Genomic DNA, 22,562 nt, shown 5'->3' with positions numbered 1-22,562 from the left:
CGTTGGGTCGCCCCCGGCGTTGGGTCGTCCCCCTGGCGTTGGGTGGCGTTAGACCCACAAGGTCCCTGGCGTTGGGTCGCTCCCCCCCCTGGCGTTGGGTCGCCATCACCACAACCCCTGGCGTTGGGTCACCCCGGTGTTAATGGACTGTAGTAGAGCCACAAAGGTCAAAAGGCACAATACCATCACCACAACTACTGTATCAGACTCTCCATATAATTGTCCCCTTTTAAAAGGACATGGGCCCATATAATTGTCCCCTTTTAAAAGGACATGGGCCCATATAATTGTCCCCTTTTAAAAGGACATGGGCCCATATAATTGTCCCCTTTTAAAAGGACATGGGCCCATATAATTGTCCCAACAGTCGACAACAATTCCTTCACTGAAATAATTGATTGTTAGTGGTCACTCACAACACAGCAATATAAATCTGTCATTGGGTCAAACTCCCAGAGCACAGTCCAGGGATATATTCATTCTGTCTAATGGGTTCAAAACATTTCCCAACTAAAACTATTGTACAAGTAGGATTCGTTTGCTTTTGTTTTTAAGAAGAATTGTCAGAATGAATACACTAGTTCAGTGTGTTCTGGTTGAGTTCAGACCCTCCTACAGCCCATCCTCGTGTTCCAGTTCAGTCTCAGTGTGGGTTGGTTCACGACTTCCACTCCAGACGTTCTAGGTTTCTCCAGAACATTAGGACGAGACTACAATGTAATCGCAAGATTAGTTAATTCACTTGTGTTTGGCCTTAGTGGCCAGAGCCTGTAGGTTAGCCGGTCCTCCCCACACTGTCCCGAACACGTCCCTCTCAGTCCTCAGGGCCACCTCCAGGGGGAGCTCTCTCCCAGACACCACCACGCTCTTTATGGCTCTGATGACCGGGGCTGGACCCGTGGTGTAGCATTCCAACCACTGCTCTGCCTCCAGGAGGGCGTTGGCTCCAGACCCAGCCAGGGAACCTTCCAGGACCCCGTCCGCAAGCCCAATCTGAAGCCCCATCTCTGGGTCTATTTTCAAAGCGCCACCCAGCATCTTCAGGGCGTTCTGGCCGCCTACGATGCGTACCAATCTAGCTGCACCGCCCCAACCAGGGACCAGACCCATGTGTTTATGGACAAACTGGATCACACTGCCCGGCGCCATCAACCTAGCAGGGAGAGACCGGGACGTTGGTTTTTTAGAGATTGGAAACTTGGTGGATTAGTTTTTAAAAATATTTCTAGAAAAGGCCTTTTATTGTGAACTCTACTTTTCTCCACTATCTGGATGTAGGTCAAAGGTTAATAAACACAATGGTGATATCTATGGACAATGAGTCACGTTACTGTACCTAAAGTCACAGGCAGTAGTGAGTTCAGCTCCTCCCCCAGTGCGTTCCCTCCACCAGAGCTACAGACAACAGGGTAGCCTTCAACAGAGAACACGTGGGTTAGTGTGGCACAGAGCATCTGGAGTGACACGCCGATCTTAGAACCATCTACCACAGAGGCTAGTGAGTAACTACCTCAGTAGTCTGGTCAGGGCATTCTGCATGAACGTACACATCTTCATCCCATCCTGAAAGACAAGACGCATCGTTAGTAGACCAGGAGGTCCAACTCATCCCATGGAGGGCCTGGAAGTGTCTGCTGGTTTTGGGGGAGTTTTCTCTTTCAATTAAGACCTAGACAACCAGGTGAGGGGACTTCCTGACTAATTAGTGACCTTAATTCATCAACCAAGGAAGGAAAGAAGCACACTCAGACACTCGGCCCTCCGTGGAATGAGTTTGACACGTGGTTTAGGAAGGGTTGGATATATCTCTGACAACATTGAGGACTGACCTGAGGGTTGGATATACCTCTGACAACATTGAGGACTGACCTGAGGGTTGGATATATCTCTGACAACATTGAGGACTGACCTGAGGGTTGGATATATCTCTGATATCTCTGATAACATTGAGGACTGACCTGAGGGTTGGATATATCTCTGATAACATTGAGGACTGACCTGAGGGTTGGATATATCTCTGATAACATTGAGGACTGACCTGAGGGTTGGATATATCTCTGACAACATTGAGGACTGACCTGATTGGGTTGAGGGGATATATCTCTGACAACATTGAGGACTGACCTGAGGGTTGGATATATCTCTGACAACATTGAGGACTGACCTGAGGTTGGATATATCTCTGACAACATTGAGGACTGACCTGAGGGTTGGATATATCTCTGATAACATTGAGGACTGACCTGAGGGTTGGATATATCTCTGACAACATTGAGGACTGACCTGAGGGTTGGATATAGCCCTGACTGCGTTGAGGTCTGACCCAGAGCAGAATGTCCCAGCAGCCCCCTGGATGATGAGACCTTTGCCCTCCGTCCACTCCTCTAGCTGGGACACCCTCTCCTCCAGCTCCACCATCATAGAACCTGGAGAAAACAACAGGGTAGTGTTCAGTAGGGATAAAACGTTTTGAACCTGAGTGAAACACGGAGGTACAACCTGAACATGTTCAATATGACCTTTATTTTATTTTTAAACAGATGAAACAACATCTCATGGAAAGACGGCGACTGTTTTGTTTTATTGTTAAATGGTTTGTTAAAGTCCTTGTCCATCAGTGTATCAGTGTTCTGTTACTTGTCATGTTTTGTCTTTTTCTTTTGCTGCTAATGGAGATCCAAAATAAACACGTTTTTTTATTGGTCATCTGTTGCTAAACGTTTTGCTACAGTGTGCCCTACTCAACACAACCCAGTTCATCTGTTGCTAAACGTTTTGCTACAGTGTGCCCTACTCAACACAACCCAGTTCATCTGTTGCTAAACGTTTTGCTACAGTGTGCCCTACTCAACACAACCCAGTTCATCTGTTGCTAAACGTTTTGCTACAGTGTGCCCTACTCAACACAACCCAGTTCATCTGTTGCTAAACGTTTTGCTACAGTGTGCCCTACTCAACACAACCCAGTTCATCGATGCTAAACGTTTTGCTACAGTGTGCCCTACTCAACACAACCCAGTTCATCTGTTGCTAAACGTTTTGCTACAGTGTGCCCTACTCAACACAACCCAGTTCATCGATGCTAAACGTTTTGCTACAGTGTGCCCTACTCAACACAACCCAGTTCATCTGTTGCTAAACGTTTGCTACAGTGTGCCCTACTCAACACAACCCAGTTCATCGATGCTAAACGTTTTGCTACAGTGTGCCCTACTCAACACAACCCAGTTCATCGATGCTAAACGTTTTGCTACAGTGTGCCCTACTCAACACAACCCAGTTCATCTGTTGCTAAACGTTTTGCTACAGTGTGCCCTACTCAACACAACCCAGTTCATCGATGCTAAACGTTTTGCTACAGTGTGCCCTACTCAACACAACCCAGTTCATCTGTTGCTAAACGTTTTGCTACAGTGTGCCCTACTCAACACAACCCAGTTCATCTGTTGCTAAACGTTTTGCTACAGTGTGCCCTACTCAACACAACCCAGTTCATCGCTAATGCCCTACTCAACACAAAACGTTGCTTTGCTACAGTGTGCCCTACTCAACACAACCCAGTTCATCTGTTGCTAAACGTTTTGCTACAGTGTGCCCTACTCAACACAACCCAGTTCATCTGTTGCTAAAACAGTGTTTCAACACAACCCAGTTCATCTGTTGCTAAACGTTTTGCTACAGTGTGCCCTACTCAACACAACCCAGTTCATCTGTTGCTAAACGTTTTGCTACAGTGTGCCCTACTCAACACAACCCAGTTCATCTGTTGCTAAACGTTTTGCTACAGTGTGCCCTACTCAACACAACCCAGTTCATCTGTTGCTAAACGTTTTGCTACAGTGTGCCCTACTCAACACAACCCAGTTCATCTGTTGCTAAACGTTTTGCTACAGTGTGCCCTACTCAACACAACCCAGTTCATCTGTTGCTAAACGTTTTGCTACAGTGTGCCCTACTCAACACAACCCAGTTCATCTGTTGCTAAACGTTTTGCTACAGTGTGCCCTACTCAACACAACCCAGTTCATCTGTTGCTAAACGTTTTGCTACAGTGTGCCCTACTCAACACAACCCAGTTCATCTGTTGCTAAACGTTTTGCTACAGTGTGCCCTACTCAACACAACCCAGTTCATCTGTTGCTAAACGTTTTGCTACAGTGTGCCCTACTCAACACAACCCAGTTCATCTGTTGCTAAACGTTTTGCTACAGTGTGCCCTACTCAACACAACCCAGTTCATCTGTTGCTAAACGTTTTGCTACAGTGTGCCCTACTCAACACAACCCAGTTCATCTGTTGCTAAACGTTTTGCTACAGTGTGCCCTACTCAACACAACCCAGTTCATCTGTTGCTAACGTTTTGCTACAGTGTGCCCTACTCAACACAACCCAGTTCATCTGTTGCTAAACGTTTTGCTACAGTGTGCCCTACTCAACACAGTGTGCCCTACTCAACACAACCCAGTTCATCTGTTGCTAAACGTTTTTTTCATACAGTGTGCCCTACTCAACACAACCCAGTTCATCTGTTGCTAAACGTTTTGCTACAGTGTGCCCTACTCAACACAACCCAGTTCATCTGTTGCTAAACGTTTTGCTACAGTGTGCCCTACTCAACACAACCCAGTTCATCTGTTGCTAAACGTTTTGCTACAGTGTGCCCTACTCAACACAACCCAGTTCATCTGTTGCTAAACGTTTTGCTACAGTGTGCCCTACTCAACACAACCCAGTTCATCTGTTGCTAAACGTTTTGCTACAGTGTGCCCTACTCAACACAACCCAGTTCATCTGTTGCTAAACGTTTTGCTACAGTGTGCCCTACTCAACACAACCCAGTTCATCTGTTGCTAAACGTTTTGCTACAGTGTGCCCTACTCAACACAACCCAGTTCATCTGTTGCTAAACGTTTTGCTACAGTGTGCCCTACTCAACACAACCCAGTTCATCTGATGCTAAACGTTTTGCTACAGTGTGCCCTACTCAACACAACCCAGTTCATCGATGCTAAACGTTTTGCTACAGTGTGCCCTACTCAACACAACCCAGTTCATCTGTTGCTAAACGTTTTGCTACAGTGTGCCCTACTCAACACAACCCAGTTCATCTGTTGCTAAACGTTTTGCTACAGTGTGCCCTACTCAACACAACCCAGTTCATCTGTTGCTAAACGTTTTGCTACAGTGTGCCCTACTCAACACAACCCAGTTCATCTGTTGCTAAACGTTTTGCTACAGTGTGCCCTACTCAACACAACCCAGTTCATCTGTTGCTAAACGTTTTGCTACAGTGTGCCCTACTCAACACAACCCAGTTCATCTGTTGCTAAACGTTTTGCTACAGTGTGCCCTACTCAACACAACCCAGTTCATCTGTTGCTAAACGTTTTGCTACAGTGTGCCCTACTCAACACAACCCAGTTCATCTGTTGCTAAACGTTTTTGCTACAGTGTGCCCTACTCAACACAACCCAGTTCATCGATGCTAAACGTTTTGCTACAGTGTGCCCTACTCAACACAACCCAGTTCATCGATGCTAAACGTTTTGCTACAGTGTGCCCTACTCAACACAACCCAGTTCATCTGTTGCTAAATTCATCTTTGCTACAGTGTGCCCTACTCAACACAACCCAGTTCATCTGTTGCTAAACGTTTTGCTACAGTGTGCCCTACTCAACACAACACAGTTCATCTGTTGCTAAACGTTTTGCTACAGTGTGCCCTACTCAACACAACCCAGTTCATCTGTTGCTAAACGTTTTGCTACAGTGTGCCCTTCTCAACACAACCCAGTTCATCTGTTGCTAAACGTTTTGCTACAGTGTGCCCTACTCAACACAACCCAGTTCATCTGTTGCTAAATGTTTTGCTACAGTGTGCCCTACTCAACACAACCCAGTTCATCTGTTGCTAAACGTTTTGCTACAGTGTGCCCTACTCAACACAACCCAGTTCATCTGTTGCTAAACGTTTTGCTACAGTGTGCCCTACTCAACACAACCCAGTTCATCTGTTGCTAAACGTTTTGCTACAGTGTGCCCTACTCAACACAACCCAGTTCATCTGTTGCTAAACGTTTTGCTACAGTGTGCCCTACTCAACACAACCCAGTTCATCTGTTGCTAAACGTTTTGCTACAGTGTGCCCTACTCAACACAACACAGTTCATCTGTTGCTAAACGTTTTGCTACAGTGTGCCCTACTCAACACAACCCAGTTCATCGAGCACCAGCCCCCTTAGTTCCACTGTCATTCTCAGGAGAAACAAAGAGTCCGAAATAGGGGTTCTGTAGCTCAGTTGGTAGAGCATGGCGCTTGAAACGCCAGGGTAGTGGGTTCGATCCCCGGGACCACCCATACGTAGAATGTATGCACACATGACTGTAAGTCGCTTTGGATAAAAGCGTCTGCTAAATGGCATATATTATTATTATATATTAAATATCAACTGAAATATATTTCGCTCCGTTTGGTGAAGAGAAAACCAAAGAGAACCGGAGTGATATTTAGTCTGAATTGCAGGTTAGCAAAGAGCAACACTCGGATCAATTAATAAAATATAACATTAGGCAGTGCTTCCATACCAGAGAAAGCGTTCATGCGGGCAGGGTTGTTGACGGTCAGTACCGCGATGCCCGACTCCTGTTTGACAAGGTCTATAGATCCCCCAGGGAAAGCTTGGAGTTTCTCTCTGATCTCCTTCTCCTGGAACCCCTCGGCATCGGTGTGAACTGATCCACTGCCCCTGAGGAGGTGCTGCCCCCAGGCACCAGGCCGACTGCCCCTGAGGAGGTGCTGCCCCCAGGCACCAAGCCGAATGCCCCTGAGGAGGTGCTGCCCCCAGGCACCAAGCCGACTTCCCCCGAGGAGGTGCTGCCTGGCTGCAGACAGAACCATGCTGCTACCAGGGAAAGGTAGGAGAGAAGGATGGAGGGATAGAAACAGACAGGAGAGGGACTGAGGAAGAGGAGGAGAGAGAAAAACAAAAAGGAGAGGAAGAGCAAGAGAGGGTAACAGAGAGGAATCAGCACTGTTATTGAACTGTAAAACAGTTGGCCAGAGTTGGTTGCTAGGCCGTATGTGTGCAGTTACCAGTCCATAATAGTCCTCTGTCTGTGCTAACTGAGGCAGATAGACAGTAGCTCAGGTCCCAACTAAGAGATCTACGCATGCGCATCTGACCCATGCAGAGGCACCTTATTGTTGTTGCCTTCGTGCGATGGGCAGGAGCTAGCTGCCTAACCATATCCTTCAGTTATATCCTCTTTATAAAAATGTGGATTTCTAAAAGCGTAGACTTTAACATCCCCAAAAGCACTGTGGAAAAAACGTCCCTAACAGCCTGATAATTAGGTGATATAACATAAGAAGCGACATCTTAAAATATTTCACAAACCTGTGCTGTCTGATTGCTCAATGTTGTGGTGTAACATTGAAACCTCTCCCCCCCCGGAAACATGAACCAGTGAACAAGGAACCCCGGCCAGCTGCACTTCACTGGATCCGACACACGAGGGCAAGCGAACACTCCCGTCATTCAGAATGATTGATTCTATCTAGCTTTACCAAAGAGAATTATGGTATACACTCATTTTTCGGTTCACCGTTCTGTCGAGTAATTATATATGTCGTTCAAAAATGATTCAAACATGCCGTGCTATCAGTTCACCCCCTTTTTTCTCGGCATTTATTTTTATTTTTATTTAACCTTTATTTAATTAGGCAAGTCAGTTAAGAACAACATTTTATTTACAATGACAGCCTACCAACAGCCAGAAGGCCTTCTGTGGGGACATGGGCTGACAAAAATTAAATAAATAAAAAATACATTTTTAAAAATCCCCACCTTTCCTCTCTCCCTCCTCCTGATATCCCCACCTTTCCTCTCTCCCTCCTCCTGATATCACCTCCTTTCCTCTCTCCCTCCTCCTGATATCACCTCCTTTCCTCTCTCCCTCCTCCTGATATCACCTCCTTTCCTCTCTCCCTCCTCCTGATATCCCCTTTCCTCTCTCCCTCCTCCTGATATCCACACCTTTCCTCTCTCCCTCCTCCTGATATCCCCACCTTTCCTCTCCTTCCTCCTGATATCCCCACCTCTCTCCCTCCTCCTGATATCCCCACCTTTCCTCTCTCCCTCCTCCTGATATCACCTCCTTTCCTCTCTCCCTCCTCCTGATATCCTCTCCTTTCCTCTCTCCCTCCTCCTGATATCCCCTCCTTTCCTCTCTCCCTCCTCCTGATATCCCCACCTCTCTCCCTCCTCCTGATATCCACACCTTTCCTCTCAACCTCCTGATATCCCCACCTCTCTCCCTCCTCCTGATATCCCCACCTCTCTCCCTCCTCCTGATATCCCCACCTCTCTCCCTCCTCCTGATATCACCTCCTTTCCTCTCTCCCTCCTCCTGATATCCCCACCTTTCCTCTCTCCCTCCTCCTGATATCACCACCTTTCCTCTCTCCCTCCTCCTGATATCACCACCTTTCCTCTCTCCCTCCTCCTGATATCCACACCTTTCCTCTCTCCCTCCTCCTGATATCCCCACCTTTCTCCCTCCTGATATCACCTCCTTTCCTCTCTCCCTCCTCCTGATATCCCCACCTTTCCTCTCTCCCTCCTCCTGATATCCCATCCTTTCCGCTCTACCTCCTCCTGATATCCCCACCTTTCCCCTCTCCCCTCCTCCTTTCCTCTCTCCCTCCTCCTGATATCCCCACCTTTCCTCTCTCCCTCCTCCTGATATCACCTCCTTTCCTCTCTCCCTCCTCCTGATATCCACACCTTTCCTCTCTCCTTCCTCCTGATATCACCTCCTTTCCTCTCTCCCTCCTCCTGATATCCCCACCTTTCCTCTCTCCCTCCTCCTGATATCCCCACCTTTCCTCTCTCCCTCCTCCTGATATCCCCACCTTTCCTCTCTCCCTCCTCCTGATATCACCTCCTTTCCCCTCTCCCCTCCCTCCTCCTGATATCCCCACTTCTCTCCCTCCTCCTGATATCCCCACCTTTCCCCTCTCCCTCCTCCTGATATCCCCACCTCTCTACCTCCTCCTGATATCATCTCCTTTCCTCTCTCCCTCCTCCCGATATCACCTCCTTTCTCTCTCTCTCCTCCTGATATCCCCACCTCTCTCCCTCCTCCTGATATCCCCACCTTTCCTCTCTCCCTCCTGATATCCACACCTTTCCTCTCTCCCTCCTCCTGATATCCCCACCTTTCCTCTCTCCCTCCTCCTGATATCACCTCCTTTCCTCTCTCCCTCCTCCTGATATCCACACCTTTCCTCTCTCCTTCCTCCTGATATCACCTCCTTTCCTCTCTCCCTCCTCCTGATATCCCCACCTTTCTCTCTCCCTCCTCCTGATATCCCCACCTTTCCTCTCTCCCTCCTCCTGATATCCCCACCTCTCTACCTCCTCCTGATATCCCCTCCTTTCCTCTCTCCCTCCTCCTGATATCACCTCCTTTCCTCTCTCCCTCCTCCTGATATCCCCACCTTTCCTCTCTCCCTCCTCCTGATATCACCTCCTTTCCTCTCTCCCTCCTCCTGATATCACCTCCTTTCCTCTCTACCTCCTCCTGATATCACCTCCTTTCCTCTCTCCCTCCTCCTGATATCCCCACATTTCCTCTCTCCCTCCTCCTGATATCACCTATTTTCCTCTCTCCCTCCTCCTGATATCACCTCCTTTCCTCTCTCCCTCCTCCTGATATCACCTCCTTTCCTCTCTCCCTCCTCCTGATATCCACACCTTTCCTCTCTCCCTCCTCCTGATATCCCACCTTTCCTCTCTCCCTCCTCCCGATATCACCTACTTTCCTCTCTACCTCCTCCTGATATCACCTCCTTTCCTCTCTCCTTCCTCCTGATATCACCTCCTTTCCTCTCTCCCTCCTCCTGATATCCCCACCTTTCCTCTCTCCCTCCCTCCTGATATCCCCACCTTTCCTCTCTCCCTCCTCCTGATATCCCCACCTTTCCTCTCTCCCTCCTCCTGATATCCCCACCTCTCTCCCTCCTCCTGATATCCCCACCTTTCCTCTCTCCCTCCTCCTGATCAAATCAAATCAAATCAAATTTATTTATATAGCCCTTCGTACATCAGCTGATATCTCAAAGTGCTGTACAGAAACCCAGCCTAAAACCCCAAACAGCAAACAATGCAGGTGTAAAAGCACGGTGGCTAGGAAAACTCCCTAGAAAGGCCAAAACCTAGGAAGAAACCTAGAGAGGAACCGGGCTATGTGGGGTGGCCAGTCCTCTTCTGGCTGTGCCGGGTAGAGATTATAACAGAACATGACCAAGATGTTCAAATGTTCATAAATGACCAGCATGGTCAAATAATAATAAGGCAGAACAGTTGAAACTGGAGCAGCAGCACAGTCAGATGGACTGGGGACAGCAAGGAGCCATCATGTCAGGTAGTCCTGGGGCACGGTCCTAGGGCTCAGGTCCTCCGAGAGAGAGAAAGAAAGAGAGAATTAGAGAGAGCATATGTGGGGTGGCCAGTCCTCTTCTGGCTGTGCCAGGTGGAGATTATAACAGAACGTGGCCAAGATGTTCAAATGTTCATAAATGACCAGCATGGTTGAATAATAGTAAGGCAGAACAGTTGAAACTGGAGCAGGAGCATGGCCAGGTGGACTGGGGACAGCAAGGAGTCCTCATGTCAGGTAGTCCTGGGACATGGTCCTAGGGCCCAGGCCAGTTGAAACTGGAGCAGCAGCATGGCCAGGTGGACTGGGGACAGCAAGGAGTCATCATGTCAGGTAGTCCTGGGGCATGGTTCTAGGGCTCAGGTCCTCCGAGAGAGAGAAAGAAAGAGAGAAGGAGAGAATTAGAGAACGCACACTTAGATTTACACAGGACACCGAATAGGACAGGAGAAGTACTCCAGATAAACAAACTGACCCTAGCCCCCCGACACATAAACTACTGCAGCATAAATACTGGAGGCTGAGACAGGAGGGGTCAGGAGACACTGTGGCCCCATCCGAGGACACCCCCGGACAGGGCCAAACAGGAAGGATATAACCCCACCCACTTTGCCAAAGCACAGCCCCCACACCACTAGAGGGAAATCTTCAACCACCAACTTACCATCCTGAGACAAGGCCGAGTATAGCCCACAAAGATCTCCGACACGGTACAACCCAAGGGGTGGGGGAACCCAGACAGGCCGACCACAACAGTGAATCAACCCACCCAGGTGACGCATCCCCCCAGGGACGGCACGAGAGAGCCCCAGCAAGCCAGTGACTCAGCCCCGTAACAGGGTTAGAGGCAGAGAATCCCAGTGGAAAAAGGGGAACCGGCCAGGCAGAGACAGCAAGGGCGGTTCGTTGCTCCAGAGCCTTTCCGTTCACCTTCCCACTCCTGGGCCAGACTACACTCAATCATATGACCCACTGAAGAGATGAGTCTTCAGTAAAGACTTAAAGGTTGAGACCGAGTTTGCGTCTCTGACATGGTATCCTGATATCCCCACCTCTCTCCCTCCTCCTGATATCCCCACCTTTCCTCTCTCCCTCCTCCTGATATCACCTCCTTTCCTCTCTCCCTCCTCCTGATATCCCCACCTTTTCCCTCTCCCTCCTCCTGATATCCCCACCTCTCTCCCTCCTCCTGATATCCCCACCTCTCTCCCTCCTCCTGATATCCCCACCTTTCCTCTCTCCCTCCTCCTGATATCACCTCCTTTCCTCTCTCCCTCCTCCTGATATCCCCACCTCTCTCCCTCCTCCTGATATCCCCACCTTTCCTCTCTCCCTCCTCCTGATATCACCTCCTTTCCTCTCTCCCTCCTCCTGATATCCCCACCTTTCCTCTCTCCCTCCTCCTGATATCCCCACCTTTCCTCTCTCCCTCCTCCTGATATCCCCACCTCTCTCCCTCCTCCTGATATCCCCACCTTTCCTCTCTCCCTCCTCCTGATATCCCCACCTCTCTCCTTCCTCCTGATATCACCTCCTTTCCTCTCTCCCTCCTCCTGATATCCCCACCTTTCCTCTCTCCCTCCTCCTGATATCCCCACCTTTCCTCTCTCCCTCCTCCTGATATCCCCACCTCTCTCCCTCCTCCTGATATCCCCACCTTTCCTCTCTACCTCCTCCTGATATCCCCTCCTTTCCTCTCTCCCTCCTCCTGATATCCCCTCCTTTCCTCTCTCCCTCCTCCTGATATCACCTCCTTTCCTCTCTCCCTCCTCCTGATATCCCCACCTTTCCTCTCTCCCTCCTCCTGATATCACCTCCTTTCCTCTCTCCCTCCTCCTGATATCACCTCCTTTCCTCTCTCCCTCCTCCTGATATCCCCACATTTCCTCTCTCCCTCCTCCTGATATCACCTATTTTCCTCTCTCCCTCCTCCTGATATCACCTCCTTTCCTCTCTCCCTCCTCCTGATATCACCTCCTTTCCTCTCTCCCTCCTCCTGATATCCCCACCTTTCCTCTCTCCCTCCTCCTGATATCCCCACCTTTCCTCTCTCCCTCCTCCTGATATCACCTCCTTTCCTCTCTCCCTCCTCCTGATATCCCCACCTCTCTACCTCCTCCTGATATCCCCTCCTTTCCTCTCTCCCTCCTCCTGATATCACCTCCTTTCCTCTCTCCCTCCTCCTGATATCCCCACCTTTCCTCTCTCCCTCCTCCTGATATCACCTCCTTTCCTCTCTCCCTCCTCCTGATATCACCTCCTTTCCTCTCTACCTCCTCCTGATATCACCTCCTTTCCTCTCTCCCTCCTCCTGATATCCCCACATTTCCTCTCTCCTTCCTCCTGATATCCCCACCTCTCTCCCTCCTCCTGATATCCCCTCCTTTCCTCTCTCCCTCCTCCTGATATCACCTCCTTTCCTCTCTCCCTCCTCCTGATATCCCCACCTCTCTCCCTCCTCCTGATATCCCCTCCTTTCCTCTCTCCCTCCTCCTGATATCCCCACCTCTCTACCTCCTCCTGATATCCCCACCTCTCTCCCTCCTCCTGATATCCCCTCCTTTCCTCTCTCCTTCCTCCTGATATCCCCACCTCTCTCCCTCCTCCTGATATCCACACCTTTCCTCTCTCCTTCCTCCTGATATCCACACCTTTCCTCTCTCCTTCCTCCTGATATCCTCACCTTTCCTCTCTCCCTCCTCCTGATATCCACACCTTTCCTCTCTCCTTCCTCCTGATATCCACACCTTTCCTCTCTCCCTCCTCCTGATATCCCCACCTTTCCTCTCTCCCTCCTCCTGATATCCACACCTTTCCTCTCTCCTTCCTCCTGATATCCTCACCTTTCCTCTCTCCCTCCTCCTGATATCCACACCTTTCCTCTCTCCCTCCTCCTGATATCACCTCCTTTCCTCTCTCCCTCCTCCTGATATCACCTCCTTTCCTCTCTCCCTCCTCCTGATATCCCCACCTTTCCTCTCTCCCTCCTCCTGATATCACCTCCTTTCCTCTCTCCCTCCTCCTGATATCACCTCCTTTCCTCTCTCCCTCCTCCTGATATCCCCACCTCTCTCCCTCCTCCTGATATCCCCACCTTTCTTCTCTCCCTCCTCCCGATATCACCTCCTTTCCTCTCTCCCTCCTCCTGATATCACCTCCTTTCCTCTCTCCCTCCTCCTGATATCACCTCCTTTCCTCTCTCCCTCCTCCTGATATCCCCACCTTTCCTCTCTCCCTCCTCCTGATATCACCTCCTTTCCTCTCTCCCTCCTCCTGATATCACCTCCTTTCCTCTCTCCCTCCTCCTGATATCCCCACCTCTCTCCCTCCTCCTGATATCCCCACCTTTCTTCTCTCCCTCCTCCCGATATCACCTCCTTTCCTCTCTCCCTCCTCCTGATATCCCCACCTCTCTCCCTCCTCCTGATATCCCCACCTTTCCTCTCTCCCTCCTCCTGATATCCCCACATTTCCTCTCTCCCTCCTCCTGATATCACCTCCTTTCCTCTCTCCCTCCTCCTGATATCCCCTCCTTTCCTCTCTCCCTCCTCCTGATATCACCTCCTTTCCTCTCTCCCTCCTCCTGATATCCCCTCCTTTCCTCTCTCCCTCCTCCTGATATCACCTCCTTTCCTCTCTCCCTCCTCCTGATATCCCCACCTTTCCTCTCTCCCTCCTCCTGATATCCACACCTTTCCTCTCTCCCTCCTCCTGATATCCACACCTTTCCTCTCTCCCTCCTCCTGATATCCACACCTTTCCTCTCTCCCTCCTCCTGATATCCCCACCTTTCCTCTCTCCCTCCTCCTGATATCCCCACCTCTCTCCATCCTCCTGATATCCCCACCTCTCTCCCTCCTCCTGATATCACCTCCTTTCCTCTCTCCCTCCTCCTGATATCACCTCCTTTCCTCTCTCCCTCCTCCTGATATCTCCTTAGTTTAGCAGATTAGATGTTTGATATAAAACACACACCAACCATAATTCTGCCATAGCGTCTCCACACAGTGTGTAAGATCACATGGCAGTAGGAACAGAGCTTCCCTCTGCCTGCCTCCATTCATTCCCCTGTTATAAACAAAGCATTCTGTCTGAGGAACACATTCAGCTTGCAGGTCCTTATTCAGTCAGGAGAGGAGGCTTTTGTAATAACACATAGTTGCCCCCCCCCCAGCAGAGAGGTTGGATTCAGAACTCAGATTACAGTAAATCAACTTCTCTCAAGTGATATGGGATTGGTCCCATATCAACCCAAACCCAATCTGACTGATCCCGAGAGAAGGCCAGGCTTATTCTACAATCACACATACTGATAGTGCTTCTGAAGTACAGCTCTTTCATCTATGGTTCGGCCGATATCTGTAGAATGCCCTGTTTGTTGTTTCGTCACTCTGGGCTCTGGTCAAACTGTGTCCCGAAGGGCCCTGGTCAAACTGTGTCCCAATGGGCTCTGGTCAAACTGTGTGCCGAAGGGCCCTGATCAAACTGTGTCCCAATGGGCCCTGTTCAAACTGTGTCCCGAAGGGCCCTGGTCAAACTGTGTCCCGAAGGGCCCTGGTCAAACTGTGTCCCGAAGGGCCCTGGTCAAACTGTGTCCCGAAGGGCCCTGGTCAAACTGTGTCCCGTAGGGCCCTGGTCAAACTGTGTCCCGAAGGGCCCTGGTCAAACTGTGTCCCGAAGGGCCCTGGTCAAACTGTGTCCCGAAGGGCTCTGGTCAAACTGTGTCCCGAAGGGCCCTGTTCAAACTGTGTCCCGAAGGGCCCTGGTCAAAGGTGGTGCATTAAATAGGACATACTGCATTCCAATGGGCCCTGTGATGTCACCTCTCCAGGGTAGTTACATGTGTGATGTCACCTCTCCAGGGTAGTTACATGTGTGATGTCATCTCTCCAGGGTAGTTACATGTGTGATGTCATCTCTCCAGGGTAGTTACATGTGTGATGTCATCTCTCCAGGGTAGTTACATGTGTGATGTCATCTCTCCAAGGTGGTTACATGTGTGATGTCACCTCTCCAGGGTATTTACACGTGTGATGTCATCTCTCCAGGGTAGTCACATGTGTCTAACTCAGGTGATGTTTATACTGTATCTAACTCAGGTGATGTTTATACTGTGTCTAACTCAGGTGATGTTTATTCTGTGTCTAACTCAGGTGATGTTTATTCTGTATCTAACTCAGGTGATGTTTATTATGTATCTAACAGGTGATGTTTATACTGTATCTAACTCAGGTGATGTTTATACTGTATCTAACTCAGGTGATGTTTATACTGTATCTAACTCAGGTGATATTTATACTGTATCTAACTCAGGTGATGTTTATACTGTATCTAACTCAGGTGATGTTTATACTGTATCTAACTCAGGTGATGTTTATACTGTATCTAACTCAGGTGATGTTTATACTGTATCTAACTCAGGTGATGTTTATACTGTGTCTAACTCAGGTGATGTTTATACTGTGTCTAACTAGTTAGACTGTTCTGTGTAAGACATAAAGAGAGGGAGACGAGGAGCCACTGAGCTGAACGACCTGATAGCCAATAGCAGCCCTGTAACGGTAAGGAGCCACTGAGCTGACCAACCTGATAGCCAATAGCAGCCCTGTAACGGTAAGGAGCCACTGAGCTGAACGACCTGATAGCCAATAGCAGCCCTGTAACGGTAAGAAGGTAAGAATAGCAAGACAAACATACAGACATATTGTAGATGTATGACTCTGGTCACATAAGGGATGACTGTCTCTACTGGTAGGATAGTATCGTCATGGAGACCGCAAGTTATAAGTCCATAGACTGATGGGGAGAGAGGGAGACGGGACGCCCCTAGGTGGTGAAGGTAGGCAACAACACCTCCACTACGCTAATCCTCAACACCGGGGGGCCCCACAAGGGTGCGTGCTCAGCCCCCCCCCCCCCCTGTACTCTCTGTTCACCCATGACTGGTTTGCAGACGACACAACAGTGTCTGATTACCAACAACGACGAGACGGCCTACAGGGAGGAGGAGAGGGCCCTGGAGGGAGTGGTGCTAGAAAAATAACCTCTCCCTCAACGTCAACACAACTACAGGATGCAGCAGAGAGAGCACGCCCCCGTCCACATCACTGACAACCTGATATGGTCCACCCACACAGACAGTGTGGTGAAGAAGTCGCAACAGAGCCTCTTCAACCTCAGGAGGCTGAAGAAATTTGTCTTGGTCCCTAAGACCCTCACAAACTTCTACAGATGCACCATTGAGAGTGAATACCAGACCTGTGAATACCAGACCTGTGAATACCAGACCTGTGAATAGCAGACCTGTGAATTGCAGACCTGTGAATACCAGACCTGTGAATACCAGACCTGTGAATACCAGACCTGTGAATAGCAGACCTGTGAATACCAGACCTGTGAATACCAGACCTGTGAATAGCAGACCTGTGAATAGCAGACCTGTGAATACCAGACCTGTGAATACCAGACCTGTGAATACCAGACCTGTGCATATCAGACCTGTGAATATCAGATCTGTGAATACCAGACCTGTGAATACCAGACCTGTGAATACCAGACCTGTGAATACCAGACCTGTGAATACCAGACCTGTGAATACCAGTCCTGTGAATACCAGACCTGTGAATACCAGACCTGTGAATACCAGACCTGTGAATACGGTTTCAACTGTATCAGGCAGATGGCAGACAACGTATATCAGTATATCTCAGTGTCTGCCATCTTCCCGGTACAGTTGAAACTGGGATTCATCTGTGAAGAGCACATTTTTCCACCGTACCAGTGGCCATCGAAGTTGAGCATTTGCCCACTGAAGTCGGTTACGACACCAAGCTGCAGTCAGGTCAAGACCCTGGTGAGGACGACGAGCCTGCAGATGAGCTTCCCTGAGACATGCATTGCATTGTGTGGGCTAGCAATTAGCTGATGTCATCGTGTGCCCCATGGTGGGGTTATGGTATGGGGCAGGCATAAGCTACGGACAATGAACACAATTGCATTTTATCAATGGCAATTTGAATGCACAGAGATACCGTGACGATATCCTGAGGCCCCATTGTCGTGCCATTCATCCGCCACCATCACCTCATGTTTAATTCCAGACTCTGGGACTCTGCCCTACCCCAGTCGTTCCAGACTCTGGGACTCTGCCCTACCCCAGTCATTCCAGACTCTGCCCTACCCCAGTCATTCCATACTCTGCCCTATCCCAGTCATTCCAGACTCTGGGACTCTGCCCTACCCCAGTCATTCCAGACTCTGCCCTATCCCAGTCATTCCAGACTCTGGGACTCTGCCCTACCCCAGTCGTTCCAGACTCTGTGACTCTGCCCTATCCCAGTCGTTCCAGACTCTGCCCTACCCCAGTCGTTCCAGACTCTAGGACTCTGCCCTACCCCAGTCGTTCCAGACTCTAGGACTCTGCCCTATCCCAGTCATTCCAGACTCTGGGACTCTGCCCTATCCCAGTCATTCCAGACTCTGGGACTCTGGTCTATCCCAGTCATTCCAGACTCTGGGACTCTGCCCTATCCCAGTCATTCCAGACTCTGGGACTCTGCCCTATCCCAGTCATTCCAGACTCTGGGACTCTGCCCTATCCCAGTCATTCCAGACTCTGGGACTCTGCCCTATCCCAGTCATTCCAGACTCTGGGACTTTGCCCTACCCCAGTCATTCCAGACTCTGGGACTCTGCCCTATCCCAGTCATTCCAGACTCTGGGACTCTGGTCTGTCCCAGTCATTCCAGACTCTGGGACTCTGCCCTATCCCAGTCATTCCAGACTCTGGGACTCTGCCCTACCCCAGTCATTACAGACTCTGAGACTCTGCCCTACCCCAGTCATTCCAGACTCTGGGACTCTGCCCTATCCTAATCAGTCCAGACTCTGGGACTCTGCCCTATCCCAGTCATTCCAGACTCTGGGACTCTGCCCTATCCCAGTCATTCCAGACTCTGGGACTCTGGTCTATCCCAGTCATTCCAGACTCTGGGACTCTGCCCTATCCTAATCAGTCCAGACTCTGGGACTCTGCCCTATCTTAATCAGTCCAGACTCTGGGACTCTGCCCTATCCCAGTCATTCCAGACTCTGGGACTCTGCCCTATCCCAGTCATTCCAGACTCTGGGACTCTGCCCTATCCCAGTCATTCCAGACTCTGGGACTCTGCCCTCCCAGTCTATCCCAGTCATTCCAGACTCTGGGACTCTGGTCTAACTCCTACTGTACGGTACAGGAAATCACCAGGGTCAACAACCACCTGGATACTGAGTGACAGGACAGCCTTGTGGTCTCCTCGGGCAGGCAGTGGCAATTTAGTTCAACCAATTGGCATGGAGTGAGTGATGACACTATGTCGTCTGCTTGTCTGATAGGTCAGTTCTATACATATTGTGTGTACAGCACATCTCCATATATGGATGTTAATAATGAACCAAGCCTTTTGATCAAAGAGGGACAGGTTGAATGGGTTTCGGCTTGATCATCTATCCCGCTGAGGAGGATGTTACCATGCAGTTTACGTTAGAGGATGGAGTACGTCTGAAATTACAGTCAGGCTAATGGAGAGAGGAGCGCGTGGCTCTGAGAGAGAGAGAGAAACAGAGAGAGAGAGGGAGGGAGGGAGGGGGGATGGAGGGAGGGAGGGAGGGGGATGGAGGGAGGAGCGCGTGGCTCTGAGAGGTTGAGAGAGAAACACAGAGGGAGGGAGGGAGGAGCGCGTGGCTCTGAGAGGCTGAGAGCGAAACACAGAGGGAGGGAGGGAGGAGCGCGTGGCTCTGAGAGGCTGAGAGAGAAACACAGAGGGAGGGAGGGAGGGAGGAGCGCGTGGCTCTGAGAGGCTGAGAGAGAAACACAGAGGGAGGGAGGGAGGGAGGAGCGCGTGGCTCTGAGAGGCTGAGAGAGAAACACAGAGGGAGGGAGGGAGGGAGGGAGGGGGGAGGAGCGCGTGGCTCTGAGAGGCTGAGAGAGAAACACAGAGGGAGGGAGGAGAGCGCGTGGCTCTGAGAGGCTGAGAGAGAAACACAGAGGGAGGGAGGGAGGGATGGAGGGAGGGATGGAGGGAGACGGAAGAGGACAGGCCACTAAGTGATGCATCACCAGGTTGATACTCAGCTGTCTGCTGCAACACAGGAAGTCTGGGAATGTGCTCGAGTCAGCATGGTACTAAAACCTTCCTGAGATAAGACCCAGGACACACACACACACACACACACACACACACACACACACACACACACACACACACACACACACACACACACACACACACACACACACACACACACACACACACACACACACACACACACACACACACACACACACACAGTTGAGTTGAATATCAACGTGTCTGTTCAGTAGAATGTCTATTTCAGGATGGATGGCAGGTTGGCAGATGCCACAGCCCTCAGTGGAACCCAAACCGCTGGGGCCCTAGGACTCCTAGAGAGAAGGGTCGGAGGTCAGGGTTCGGATGTCGGAGGGAGGTGGGACACACACACACATGCGCTCGGGAACTTGTGGAGAGGACCTGTGGACCAGAGAACAGCTGTTTGAGAGGAAGGGAGTGCACTAAACACCATAAAGATGCTGTCACAGCTGCTACAGTACAAGGTGTGTCTGTTCTTCGTGTGTGTGTGTGTGTGTGTGTGTGTGCTCTCCCCTGGGTCCATGTCTGTCTGCAGGGAAGGAGAGGTCAGGACTGGGCTTCTATCACCAGACCCAGACACAGAAACAGGAACCACTCCTAGGGAAGGAGAGGTCAGGACTGGGCTTCTATCACCAGACCCAGACACAGGAACCACTCCTAGGGAAGGAGAGGTCAGGACTGGGCTTCTATCACCAGACCCAGAAACAGGAACCACTCCTAGGGAAGGAGAGGTCAGGACTGGACTTCTATCACCAGACCCAGACACAGAAACACATCCCAGGGAAGGAGAGGTCAGGACTGGGCTTCTATCACCAGACCTAGTGGAGGGGTAGGATTTCAGGCACCGAGACATCGTGGCTAAACGCATGCTATTTCTATCAGCGCAGGGTGCCAAGTTTAGATAGCCTGGGCTCAGGTGTCTGTCCACCACCTGGGTTCAACTACTATTTGAAATAATTTCATTCAGCTTGCCTGGCTTAACAGACCGATAGGAAAAGGTCCCAAAACGATGAACCCCACACAGCTGGCACTCTAGGAAGGATAGAGAAAACACTCAAAAGGTATTTGAAAGACCCCCCCCCCCAGGGAGCCAGGTCTGGCCCGACAGCCGACCGGCTTGCTGCCGTCGATACTAAAACTTCCTGGGACATGTATTATAATGTGACAGGCTGATAGACTGGTTGAAGGAGGAGGGAGGGGAGGGAGGGAGGGGAGGGAGGGAGGGGGGAGGGAGGTAGGGAGGGAGGGAGAGAGGGAATAGGGAATCTAGGGCTGCGTCCCAAATGGGTCCCTATTTCCTAAACGGCTCCCTATTTCCTATATAGTGCACTACTTGGCTCCCTATTTCCTATATAGTGCACTACTTGGCTCCCTATTTCCTATATAGTGCACTACTTGGCTCCCTATTTCCTATATAGTGCACTACTTGGCTCCCTATTTCCTATATAGTGCACTACTTTTGACCAGGGCCCTGGAGTCCAAAGTCTTGTTTCAAAGTAGTGCACTTCATAGGGAATAAGGTATATGCTATTTGTGACGTAAATCAGCCCAGAATGATGGATCAGCCAGCAACTGTGGGATAGTTGTCATCGCCATGGTAATCGCTCAAACAGGAAGGAAGCAGATGATTGGCTGGGTGTCAAAGTGGATCAAATCAAATCTATATTGGTCACATATTTATCAGATGTTATGGTGGGTGGAGTAGACTAAATACCCTGACGATACAAAACATATTTATCAGATGTTATGGTGGGTGGAGTAGACTAAATACCCTGACAATACAAAACATATTTATCAGATGTTATGGTGGGTGGAGTAGACTAAATACCTGACAATACAAAACACGCAAATCCCCCCCCCAATTTTCTTTTAAAAACAGGATTTTCAAATATGAGAAGAATAAACATTATTTTACTATAAATTGTAATCCAGACATATTAAGAAGTAGACAGTAAATATGTAGCTACATTTATTACACAAATTAAAAACAGCAAAGGCATCACGCCACATCGATTCCACATTCTGTAGTGTTAGTCAATAGGGCCGGGTAGGTAACCATCGGTTACAGAGACCACGAGGTCACGAGGTCACCACCACATCGATTCAACAGACTGTAGTATTAGTCAATAGGGCCGCGTAGGTAACCATCGGTTACAGAGACCACGAGGTCACGAGGTCACCACCACATCGGTTCAACAGACTGTGGGCCGAGTAGGTAACCATCGGTTACAGAGACCACGAGGTCACGAGGTCACCACCACATCGATTCAACAGACTGTAGTTTTAGTCAATAGGGCCGGGTAGGTAACCATCGGTTACAGAGACCACGAGGTCACGAGGTCACCACCACATCGATTCAACAGACTGTGGGCCGGGTAGGTAACCATCGGTTACAGAGACCACGAGGTCACGAGGTCACCACCACATCGATTCAACAGACTGTAGTATTAGTCAATAGGGCCGGGTAGGTAACCATCGGTTACAGAGACCACGAGGTCACGAGGTCACCACACATCGATTCAACAGACTGTGGGCCGGGTAGGTAACCATCGGTTACAGAGACCACGAGGTCACGAGGTCACCACCACATCGATTCAACAGACTGTAGTTTTAGGGCCGGGTAGGTAACCATCGGTTACAGAGACCACGAGGTCACGAGGTCACCACCACATCGACTCAACAGACTGTAGTATTAGTCAATAGGGCCGGGTAGGTAACCATCGGTTACAGACCACGAGGTCACGAGGTCACCACCACATCGGTTCAACAGAAGGTGGGCCGGGTAGGTAACCATCGGTTACAGAGACCACCAGTAGAAAGGGTTTGTTGTCCATTTCATCATGTTAAACAAACAGGAAGCGCTAACACACAAGGAGCTAGTCAGCTATCCTGCCCGACAACAGCCGGCGATGTCCAATCAAATAAAAGACAGAGAGAGAGAAGAGAAGCTGTAGAAGACACCTTTGG

At 50.0% G+C, this 22,562-nt stretch overlaps 1 pseudogene; it reads right to left on the bottom strand.

The window, feature by feature from the left end:
* Positions 1–120: 120 nt before the first annotated feature.
* Positions 121–7,478, bottom strand: LOC124017642 (annotated as a pseudogene).
* Positions 7,479–22,562: the final 15,084 nt, after the last annotated feature.

This window comes from Oncorhynchus gorbuscha, unplaced genomic scaffold (genome assembly GCF_021184085.1).
Source record: "Oncorhynchus gorbuscha isolate QuinsamMale2020 ecotype Even-year unplaced genomic scaffold, OgorEven_v1.0 Un_scaffold_295, whole genome shotgun sequence".
Lineage (NCBI taxonomy): Eukaryota > Metazoa > Chordata > Actinopteri > Salmoniformes > Salmonidae > Oncorhynchus > Oncorhynchus gorbuscha.
Note: the sequence above shows the minus strand (reverse complement) of the source record. Positions and strands in the feature narration are given on the sequence as shown.